The 12,009-nt window shown below is 43.1% G+C and overlaps 1 protein-coding gene and 1 pseudogene across 3 annotated transcripts in view; one reads left to right on the top strand and one right to left on the bottom strand.

The window, feature by feature from the left end:
* The first annotated feature begins 320 nt into the window (after positions 1-320).
* Positions 321-12,009, top strand: part of ARK2N (arkadia (RNF111) N-terminal like PKA signaling regulator 2N) — an 82,084-nt gene continuing 70,395 nt past the window's right edge. For 2 of the 3 annotated variants that reach the window (XM_025886523.2, XM_025886521.2), the window contains exon 1: positions 797-1,080. The gene's annotated coding sequence lies outside the window, so the exon portion shown is untranslated. Of the gene's footprint in view, positions 469-796; positions 1,081-12,009 lie in introns of those variants that run through there. The other variant, XM_025886522.2, reaches the window with a different exon arrangement.
* On the bottom strand, positions 10,306-10,827 carry LOC112835038 (small ribosomal subunit protein mS33 pseudogene; annotated as a pseudogene).

Here is a 12,009-nt window from a genome sequence, read left to right as displayed (position 1 = left end):
GTTTTGTTCTCCGTACCTCTGAGTCCAGTACGGGCCAGGTGGCCGGGTGCCCACTTCACCTTTCCTCCAGGTCCCGCGTACAGCACGTTTCTTTCAATCACAGACCTAAAAGAAGGGCCTCGAAAACTCAGAGTACCCGGGTGCGTCACCCTGCCCACGGTGAAGTGCAAATGAGAGGAGTGACTCTGCAGAGGTGGAATTTGGGGCGTTTGCAGCGCGCGGAGGGGCGGAGCGGGCTCTCCCCTGACTCACCAGCAGGTGGCGGTCTATCTGTCAGGCCTGCAACGTAACCGACCAAAAACTTGAACGGGATGTTGTTGCCACTGCAAGAGACTAGCGCAGCCGAGTCTCCTCGAGCCGAGCTGTCGGCATCCGCGAAAAAGTGGGGAGAGAAGAGAGCGGACCCCCTGCTGGAGTCACTCAAGGATTCAGACACTACGAGCTTCATTCGGGAAGGCTTCAGAAGGGGTGAGTACCGAGAAGCGCACGGAAAAGGGAGTGTTGTCCTTCTCTTAGGGCATTGTCCTTGGCTTGCACTGACTGGTTTCCGACTCTCTGGGAAGGACAGTTCTGGGAGGGAGCTGCCTGATCAGATGGATGGAGCGCGGGAAAGAAGCCGGGGAAGCTGGTGCCTGCGCGCCAGGCACTCTGCAGCGGGAGGAGCGCGTATTCCCTTCCGCCAGATGGCGCTCTCTGGCTTTCCCTCGGCCTCCCGCTCCAGTCCCGGGAGGCCGCCGCCGCAGCGGCCGCTCTAGCCGACCCGTGCGGGCTCTGTGGTTCCGGGCGGAAGTGAGGCGCCGAGCGGAACGGCCTCTGGTGACATTTTCTCCGGGCGGCGCGGACGAGTGAAGGGACTTGGAGGTGGAGGCTGTGGAGGTGGCGAGATTCGCTTTAGCCTCGGCCGGGCTTTGACCGCGACCCTCAGCTCGCCGCCGGGGCTTGTGCTGAGGAGGAGAAGGCGGCGGTGGCCGTCGCGCCCCGAGTCACCGCGGCCCGGGGAGTCCCGGTCGGGGGGTCGGTGCGTGCCCCGACGGGGCGCGCGGAGCGGGCGAGGAGGTACAGAGCTGCCGCGGAGCGCAGGTGAGTCGGGAAGGTGCGCAGGGCTGGGGCCCGGCTGCGTCCCGGGGAGGGGTCGAGTTGGGTTGGAGGGGTGCGGGCCGCGGGTGTGGGCTCTGCGGCGCCCGGGCTCCGGGGTCGTGACGGGCCCGGCCGGCGGGCGCAGAGTGTTGGCGCCCGGACTTGGCGGGACGCACGGCCCGGGTGGGGGCTCCCGGCAGGAGCGGAATCGCTGGACGCCTTGTTCGTCCGCCCGCTGGTGACCCTCGGGTCCTCCCAACCCGGCCGAGCTGGCGGGCGGAGCTTCCTCTCCCCTTCCCCGGGTCGCGGGTCCCTCTCCCGGGGGGCTGCGAGGAGGCTGGTGTTGCCGCTGCCCACGGGCCGCGCGGGGGAGCGGCTTTTCGGCCCTGGAGTTGTCTTCACGCAACTTTCCGGCGCCCCGGCCCGCGGGAGAAGAGGCGGCGGTAGCCCTGCCAACTCTGCCAGCTCCGCGAGCCGGGATCTAGCGCCGACACCTGTCCCTGCTCCCAGGAGCCCAGGCGGCCGCCCCAGCGCCGTGGCCTAAGAGGAGGGAGAAAAGGCTTCCTTCGGCTGGCGCCGCTAGCCTCTCGGCGCTTCCCCTACCTTCGGTCAGCAGACGCAGCCGGTCGATGGGAGGCATGTGTCAGCCTCCAAAATTGACCTCTTCTGGAGAGTTTGTCAACTTTATGTAGAAAATCGGCGAAGATGTAAACTGACGGGCCCGAAGTTAAAGATCGTTGTCTTCTTTGACTCTTCCCGGGGGTTTTTCACTTCTCCCCAGTAGCACTTTATGCTTTGTAATTTATTTCTTATAGCACCGACCTCAGTTTATGGTTGGGGCCGCAGCCCCCACGAGAAACCGCAGGTCGTTCATTCTCTCTTTTAAGTCCTCCTCTCTGCTGTCGCAGAATAGAGGCTCGCAGGTTGAACGAATGAACCTCTCTCTCTACTTGTTCTTCCAGATCGAACCGCCCGAGCAGTTTATGCTTAATGTGCTTTTCATTTCTTGACTGAGCTTTTGCTTTCTGAATCCATCCACCCAGTAGGATGAAAATCTCACTGATGATGCTTTGTCAAGGTTGGACCTCTTAATTACAAATACATCTGGCAGTTTTGCTTAGGCTATTATTGTGTAGTGTTGTTGGGCACATGCTAACAGTTTGAATCACTCCCTTTCTTCTCCTGGGATATTTTAAGGATGGAGGCTATTAACTTTCTAATGTAGTTTTGCTGATCCAGGCAATCTGGATTCCTCCATTAAGAGCATTGCCTTTTGGTTTAACAAGCATTTTTAGAGGCCTACAATTGATAGTTATTTCCTGATGTCCTGAGGAGTCACAACGCTAACCATTTGTTAGTGGGAAGTGTAATATTTTGTGTGTCTAATCTGGCCAATAGGATGCTTAGTTTAGTGCTTTATGCACAGTAGGTGCTCAGTAAATAAAAAACTGAGTTAAATTTTAGTTCAGGAAACTAAGATGGAATTTACTGCAATGACCTATCATGCTTTAAAAAGAATCTTAGTGAAATTTCATGCAATTCCATTGAGAAATAAAAATATTTTAGCCATTTTTATTTTTTGTTATTTATTTATTTATTTTTTAGAGATTCTATTTATTTATTTGACAGAGAACAGAAGTAGGCAGAGCAGCAGGCAGAGGGAGACGGAGAAGCAGGCTCTCCACCGAGCAGGGAGCAGGGAGCTGACATGGGGCTCGATCCCAGGACCCTGGGATCATGACCTGAGCAGCCCTTAACCAGCTGAGCCACCCAGGCACCCCTATTTTTAGCCATTTTTAAATCAGAGTGCTTTTCAGTACCACTGTACTCTTAAAACTTCAAACTATACTTATTTTTCATAACATTAACATTTTGTAGATGTAAACTTCAATATAAGTGTATACAAAATGAAAGGCAGAGAGAAATTTCCAGGTCATTATATCTAAAGTATCAGCTAAATGATTTCTTAATGAAAATATTTTTTTCTGACCTCTTTTTGTGAAAAAGAAGTGGAGCTGGAAGCTTTCCCCAGTGCTAGCTTCATATTACGTTCACAGTGTAGTTGTTACGTTACTGATTTAGTTTATATTATTATTAAATGCATTTATGAAAGTGTTCTAATGCTCTTTGTCTTATACTCTTCGTGCTTAACCCAAGATCTGATATTAAAGATAAATTCCTCTTAGATTTTAATTTAATGCAGTTCTCTTGGAACTGAGTGCTCAGTATATGTCCTTCAAAGATTTTATTTTATAAGTGACATTGGTACCTTAAGTACCATACAGTCTACTGTATGACTAGTAACTTCTCCAAGCTTGTGTAACTTGGAAATTTAGTATTCAAGGAGTTGTTTTGCTGGGATCCTAAATCTTTCGGTTTTGTTCTGACGTCTCCGTGAGTAAACTTGATGTATGTGGAATTAGAATGTTTTTTTTTATTTATTTTATTTATTTTAATTTTTTTTTAAAGATTTTATTTATTTGACAGAGACACAGCAAGAGAGGGAATAGGAGTAGGGGGAGTGGGAGAGGGAGAAGCAGGCTTCCCCGCGGAGCAGGGAGCCCGATGTGGGGCTCGATCCCAGGACCCTGGGATCATGACCTGAGCCGAAGGCAGACGCTTAACGACTGAGCCACCCAGGCGCCCCTAGAATGGTTTTGTTTTTGTTCTTTCTTTTTAAAGTTTGGAACAGGTGTATAGTAGAGACCTAAACCCTATGTTTGTAATTTTGGCAAATCATCTTAGACCTTCCTAATTTTCCTGCATGTAATTAGAGATGTGAAAACAAATGTATATTCATGCTTACATGCTTATAATTGACAGTACTTGAGAAAACCTGTAAAAGATTAAACATGTGGTACTTTTTTTTTTTTTTAAAGATTTTATTTATTTGAGAGCCAGTGAGCATGAGCAGGGGGAGGGGCAGAGGGAGAAGCAGACTCCCTGCTGAGCAGGGAGCCTGATGGCTGGATCCCAGGATCTGGACTCTGGGATCATGACCTGAGCCGAAGGTAGATACTTAACCGACTGAGCCACCCAGGTGTCCCAAAATAGTGCTACTTTTAAAATTTTATTATTATTTTTTTAAGATTTTGTTTATTTATTTGAGAGAGAATGAGAGGGGGGAGGGTCAGAGGAGAAGCAGACTCCCTGCTAAGCAGGGAGCCCTATGTGGGGCTCAATCCCGGGACTCCAAGATCATGGCCTGAGCCAAAGGCAGTCGCTCAACCAACTGAGCCACCCCGGAGCCCCTAAAATTTTTATTTTTAAGTAAATGTTACACCCAGCGTGGGGCTCAAACACCATCCTGAGATCGAGTCACATGCCCTATGGATTGAGCCAGCCAGGTGCCCCTCAAAATGTGCTATTAATGTGTTTTCTTTTGAACCATACCGATTACGGGATTCTGTATTATTTTAGGAAAGAATCTGGGGCCAAATAAATTTTCTTGGATAGCTGTAGTGAAAATGAAATAGATATATTAATAATTGGGGAAGAGCTATTGAAAACTTTGAGAAAACAGAGGACAACACATTTAGGTAGAACCTCTTCTCACAACACTAACTTACTGGTTGCCTACTGTGTGCCACTAGTGCTCGAGTTGCTAGAGATACACTGGTGAGTAGGACTGACAAGGTCCTGATGCTAAAAGAACTTAAACATTTAAATCTGACTTTGAGATGAGTTTCCAGGTGGGCCTTCCAGGCTAGGTAACAGCTTACCCAAGGTCATGAGTGTCATCTTGACTGGTTAAGTGTGGCCAGTGCCTTGAGTTTACAGAGGGATAGGTTGTGAAGGTACCTTACTCTGCTAAAGTGTTACTTTCTTTCAGGGGAAAAAAGCTAAGGTGGAATATGAAGGATGTGATAGGCATTCCTTTTGAAAGATTTTCTTCATCCTTCTGTTCAGTGAGTAGAACTGTTACTGGTTCAATTTTATTATTTTAGAGAGAGCAAGCGAGTGAGCGAACGGAGGGGGCAGAGGGAGAAGGGGGAGAGAGAATCTTAAGCAGGCTCACTGTGGGGCATGACAGTGACGCTGGGCTCAATCCCAGGACCCTGAGATCATGACCTGAGCCGAAATCAAGAGTCAGACACTCATTTGACTGAGCCACCCAGGTGCCCCACTGATTTTCATTTTTTATTTTGGGTTGATTCTTATTTGTCAGATTGGTAGTTATTTTTCTTTAGTTTTTAAATTCCAGTCTTAAATTTAAATTTGATTGTTGTCATGAAACTTTTCTAAATCCTTTTAAGGTTTATCTTTAATTGTACCTACATTCCTTACTCTTTCAGGGCTCATGGTAGATAGGGGAAATAGTGTTTTCTGATTGTGTGGGCAGCCTCTCAGCACAAGTGGGATTGATGTTCAGTTTTCACACTCAGCCTACAGATCCTTGTAAAAGGAAGGAGCAGGGTGAAACTAAGAAGTATTTTATATTCCTTCTATATTTCTGGGCTAAGGGAGGAAATGTGTGTTGTATATATTATACATATTTTTCATAACATATTAGTAGATGATAATAGTAAACATGGTTTAAAAATAACACAAAATAACCAGCATACTCAGATTTGACGATTGTCTTGTTTAGGATTTGTGGCTTTATAGTGTTCATTTTAAGTTTTGTTTCTCTTCTCTTTCATGTCTTTATTTAAAACAGGGACCTCTGATTCTGTCACTTAATAGCCAAGAGATAGATGGTATAAATTCTAATTTATTAATTTGACTTGATTCAATTTTAAAACTACCTGGATGGTTATTTTCTAGTTAAGATTAATTAAAAGTAGAAACCTACCACAGAACTGACTTATTTGTATGTGGGGGTGCTTATACCTGGTTAAATCAGAAGCCCATTTACTGAGTACTTAGGTGCCAGGTAGGGATGGGTAGAAAGAGAAAAGAAACAATTTCTGCATAAGGTACTCAAATCTAGTGAGCCAGATGACCTGTAAGCTTCTTTCGTGCCCTAAAATGTGAAGAAAAGTAGGCTATACCAGAAAAAAGTACTGTATGGAAAAGTGTAGTATGGAGTTAGTCTTTTCCTTTATAAAATCATTTTATTTTATTTTTTTAAGATTTTATTTATTTATTTGACAGAGAGAGACACAGAGAGGGAACACAAGCAAGGGAAGTGGGAGAGGGAGAAGCAGGCCTCCCGCTGAGCAGGGAGCCTGATGCGGGGCTCATGACCTGAGCCAAAGGCAGAAGCTTAATGACTGAACCACCCAGGCGCCCCTAAAATCATTTCAAATAAGGTATTGGAGAATGACATTTTTCTTCCTCCTTGCCTGCCCCTCCCATGACATTTTTCTTAAATAGGTCTCTAAGTGTGAAAGAAAATGATTGGAGACTTGAATTTTCCTTTTTGTATTGCCAGTTCATTTATAAAATACTTTTTCCTCTGCCTGGAATTCAAGTCCATGTATTAGTAAATTAATTTTGATTGTTCAAAGAGCAAGAAAATTAAATCTTTTAAAACTTATAGCAGTTATTCCTAAGACTGGATAAACTAGACTTGTGCTTAGGTAATTTAGAGTTTTAAGTTTTCATTAGCGTGGTAAACATTAGGGAAACAAGATACTGACCAAAGTGTCCAGAAGTTATTTTATACTGAGTTGTCTGGTTTAAAAAAAAAAAAAAAAACTTTTATGATGTTCTGAGTCAGCATTTTGCTAGGTGCCTTATAATTAGAGAAAGGTATTGTTGGGGATAGGGAAGTTGGGTGTGGACTAAAACTCTGGGAAAACAGGACTGTTTTCCTGTCTGTATTAAGAACAAAAACCTCATGTGGTTAAGATTTTAAGTGGTATCCTGTCTGCCCTAGTTTTAACCTAGCATAGAAGCATAGTTTATTCTTACATCAGTGCTTTATCATCAAGGGTTTCCCATTACTTTATTACACTACAGTCCATCATATAATTGCTATGTTAGGTTTTTGGCATCATTTATCTTGGGGACCTCAGGTCCTAGCATGTGGTGACCCATCTTTATCCCATCTTTATGTGTACTATATTCTGAGGGAGATAGAAATGGCCAGAGCAGAGATCTTGGAGGAAATCTAGAACCTGTGTTTTAAAGTATCCTTGATTTATACTGATGGTGCTTTTGAGTACTTAGAGGGTCTTACATCAGCCATAGTGCATTCTTTCCTTTTGGTACTTCCTTGGCTCTTGATGCTGGTTTATTCACAGTCTGAGGCTGGGCCAGATACATGTCAGTAGTGGTAGTATCTGCAACATGAAGTGATTTGAGCAGTCATTATCACTCTTGGTCTATTTATAGAGCTTGTATCAGTGGAGAAGAGGTTGGCTGGCAAGCAAGCAAAGCCACTCTCTTCCCGTGGTTGCAATCTCACAATTTATATTTCAGTCTGGGTGGGCCAAGTCCATTCAGCTGCGTTAATTTTTAGTGTTCCTTTTCTGTACTCCAATCTTTTAGCACTGCAGTTTCTTAGTCAACTTCACTCATGAAGGAAAAAACCCAAGTAACTATTATCACACTGAAAATAATTAGCAATAATTCCTTACTGTCATATGATATTTAGTGTTCAGATTGCTCCATTGTCTCATAAATGTATTTTTATACTTATTCTCACTGAATCAAAAAAGGTCTGTGTATTGTTTGGTAATCTAAAGGTCCCGTCCCCCCCCCCCCCCCCGCAAATTGTTGAAGAAACAGTTTTCCCCATTTGAATTTGTCAGTTACATTCCTATGGTGGTTTTAAACATGTTCCTCTGTCCCCTCGGTCTCTTGTTATTTGGTATTAGGTTTAGAGGCTTGATCAGATTCAGTTTCTATAATATATTTTTTTTAAGATTTTATTTATTTGAAAGCGGGGGGAGCAGGAGTGGGAGAGGGAGAAGCAGGCTCCTCACTGAGCAGGGAGCCTGATGTGAGGCATGATCCTGAGATCATGACCCAAGCCCAAGGCACTTAACCAAGTGAGCCACCCAGGCACCCTTGTAATGTATATTGTTTCTCTCCTTTTTCTTTGAAGGGGCAAAAATATACCTTATCGATGATGTTGAGTAATTGCATCAGGAGGCACATAACATTTGGTTCTCTGTGGTGTTAGCAGCTGTTGATACTCATTGCTGAGCTGCATTACTTAATTACTCCTAATTCCTCACTCTGAATGCCTTTCATCATTCCCAGTTCTGAGGCTTTTATACTGAACCTTGTTTATAGCCTTTTCAACCTCTCCCTTTTGAGAGCTAAGGGGACTGATGAGTTGCTGTGGAGAAGAGGGCTATTTCCGCTACATTGTAATATTATAGGAGGTTTATTTCAGTCCTGATCTTTGGTTTCTGCACTGTTCATATTATCCATGCTACCTACACCTTCTCAGGGGAAAAACTAACCCCAAATCCAACAAATAATCAAAAGAAGTCCTTTGGGAGCAAAATTTGTTTTGAGATATTGGTGCTTACTAAGATAAGAGTACTGTTGTCATTAAAGTAGGTTAGTGGGCACCTGGGTGGCTGAGTTAAGCTTCTGCCGTTGGCTCAGGTCATGATTCCAGGGTCCTGGGATCTAGTCCCTGCATGGGGCTCCTTGCTCAGCGGGAGTCTGCTTCTCCCTCTGCCCCCTCTCCTCCTTGTGCTCTCCTGCTCTCTCTCTCAAAAATAAATGAAATCTTAAAAAAAAAATAAAAAAAAATGAAGTGTGTATATATAAAAATTAGAAAAAAGGTTAATTTTTCTATTTCAAAAGATTTGGCAACATCACTGTTATAGACATAATGGACTCTCTTCCTAGAACTGAACATCTGGGGAGGGGGGCTTTTTGTGACCTTTAGTAAGATAATGCTGCTTTTACCTTATTTGTGTTATGTTGCCTATTAGTTTCATAGTGTCTGATTTTTGCATCTTTATGCATAAGTTCACAACATTTATATACAGTATTCTAACTAAGGAAACAGATTTACTAGGCTATTAGCAGTGGTGTCTGTTTTTGTCTTACGTTTTTATGTGGAAAGATAAAGGAGAGTTACACTGTCAGAAATCATGTTGACTCTGTGTAATGGAATACGTTTTTATATACAAGTTGATAGTGCTGTTAAGCAAAGAAGGGGTTTCATTAGTGGTCTTGGTGATTTTTAAAAATGATACAGTTCATCAGTTTAACAGATATTTATTAAATATTATGTATTAGGGAAAAAGCATTATATATTAGGAACTGTGAATGAACTGAAGATGATTAACATAATCCCTGTTTTCAAAGGAGATTGCAGTATAATGGGGCTGAGGAGGGCGAGTAAAAACATTTGCACAAGTAACTGGTTTCTTTTTATTGCTTTCTTCATAATGTGCTGTTTCCCTCCTCCCCCGTGTTTAAGGTTAACTCTTAATTTCTTGGGCTTAAATTTTCTCGTTGTGTGTGTGTGTGTGTGTGTTTGCTTTAAAAATCACTCTCATAGCAGTGTATGTGTTGTGTGCCACAGTCAGAAAAATCAGGTAATAATTAGTAGGTGCTAATTTTTTTGGATGATTATTTATATTGTCATTCTCTCCCACCATTAGATTGTCATACTATCTGTTCTGATACCCAACTTGTCTGACACTGTAGAGTCACTTTATAATCTTTGACAGTTGCCTACATCAGCCGGAAGTAGGCATACAGAACTGTTTGAAAGCCATTCTAGTTTTATTTTCTTGGGTTGCAATGTGTCTCTTGGTCTCTGTCTTCTGTTCATGTTTATATTTTAAAAAGTAAAACCATGCAAAACGTGGGCTTTTTTTTTTTTTTTTTAAGTTTTTACTTGTAGGGTAGGCTAAGTTTGGCAAAGAACTTAGAAAGTGGTTTTAAAGACCCAGAATTGATTGTCATGGATTTTGCTTTTTTTTTAATCTTGGTCCCAATTACTAGGAAAGTTACTACTGCTTAAAGTGAGTCAGTAGAATATGCAGGCTATAATCTATTTTATATCTTAACTGTCTTAGAGGCAGAAATTTCTATTCTCTTAGAGTTAAGCTGCATTGTTGGTGGTGGTCTCATGATTTTTCTTTTTTTAAGTTCCATTCATATAAGAAGTGTTTTTAAAACAGCGTAGAAGCAGTCCAGTTGCTTTGATTTTTAGTGCTAGGAGAGTGCATCATTTTTTTTTCTTCAATCACCTATGCATTCATTTCTTTAGAGAAAGAGGTAAACATCAGAGTATAAAACCAAGGCCAAAATAACTTTGCAGAATTAGACTGTGTCCAGGAAACCAGTCACAATTCAACTGGATTGGACTTCAACACAAATGATTGTGTTCCTCCAAATAATCTTCAATTTCGGAAGCTTACATTCTTTGAATATGTGGAAAGATAAATACACCTTCTTCTGCTGTCAGTTGCTGAGAAAGAACTTTGTTCTCCTGATGGACCAACACTATTTCTTTTTTGCTGCTCTTTTCCCTTCTCCTTTCTTTGGTTTCCCCTTGCCACGAAGCTTCTTTAGATGCAACTGCTCATCCCTGAAGTCCTGGTGCTCGTCTCTGTAGAGGCCAAGAAAACATAGAGTCCCCATGAGCGCAAAATAAGTGTTGTGATTTGGATACCAGTCATAAGTCTCCTTCCTCTTGGCCAGAGGCTGCTCACTGAACAGTTTCACCACTTTCATGGATTTGGAATCAGTAGGCCTGTCCACTTCACCGAACAGCCGGGCACTCAGACGAGTCATGTGCAAGGCATATTCTGAAAGTGAAGACATTTCTTGAGCAGCAAGGAGCAAGAGTCCCTACTCACGACCTTCCTCTCCCGTGCGCTCCTCTCCCGCAAGAATGCATCATTTTTGAATCATAGATTCAGTAATAAATGCATAGTTGAGGGGTTCCTGGCTGGCTCTGTCAGTAGAGCATGTGACTTGATCTCAGGGTTATAAGTTTAGAGCCCCATGTTGGGTATAGCAATTACTTAAAAATAATTTTTTTTTTAATAGAACAGCCTCTTTTTTTTTTTTTTTTCAGGGGGGAATGGGCAGAAGGAGCGGGGGAGAGAGAACCTTAAGCAGGCTCCTTGTCCTGAGCCGAAATCAAGAGTTGGATGCTTAACCCACTGAGCCACCCAGTTGCCCCCAAAATAAAAAGTCCTTAAAAAAACCCCAAAACAAACACCTGAACAAACACATATAACTGAATATTTAAACTGTAAGCCAGCTAATAATATTTGGATTTCAAAGCTAAACCAATTAAAAAAATAACTAAAATATTTGCTTAGACTGCTGTGAGGCTATTTGGACAGCACTTCCCTTAATAACTCCTTCCCTCCTTTATATGGCATAGTTTTAACTTTTTTTTTTTTAACCATTTTATTTTTATTTATTTGAGAGAGAGAGGGAGAGCCCCAGAGGGAGAAGTAAACTCCCTACTGAGCAGAGAGCCTGATGCGGGGCTTGATCCCAGGACCCTGAGATCATGACCCTGAGGTGAAGGCAGATGCTTAACCGACTGAGCCACCCAGGTGCCCCAGCATAGTTTTTACTTTTATTGATTAATTGTACGGTATCCCTTGGGCATGGTTTTAAGTAAGTACAGTATGGAAAAGTATACTGCTTGTGTGGTTTCTGTAAAGTGAATAAAAACAATGGATATTTGGTTTTAGGGAAAGTTATCAGAGTAGCCCTGTTTACTTAAGTGTAAAATGTCGATATATTTTGATTTACACAAAATTTTTTTTTTTTTGGTTAAAGTTTATTATTATTTTTTTTTTAGTAATCTCTACAGCCAGTGTGGGACTTGAACCCATGACTCCAAGATAAAGAGTTGCACCCTCGGGGCACCTGGGTGGCTTAGTCGGTTAAGCGGCTGCCTTTGGCTCAGGTCATGATCCCAGGGTTCTGGGATCAAGCCCCGCGTTGGGCTCCTTGCTCAGTGGGAGCTTGCTTCTCCCTCTCCCTCTGCCTGCTGCTTCCCCTGATTGAGCATGCGCGCTCTGTCAAATAAAATCTTAA

The sequence above is a fragment of the Callorhinus ursinus genome, unplaced genomic scaffold (genome assembly GCF_003265705.2).
Source record: "Callorhinus ursinus isolate GAN/ISIS: 27379988/994484 unplaced genomic scaffold, GSC_fseal_2.0 scaffold11, whole genome shotgun sequence".
Lineage (NCBI taxonomy): Eukaryota > Metazoa > Chordata > Mammalia > Carnivora > Otariidae > Callorhinus > Callorhinus ursinus.
The sequence above is the reverse complement of the archived record's forward strand: the minus strand, read 5'-3'. Positions and strand labels throughout refer to the sequence as shown.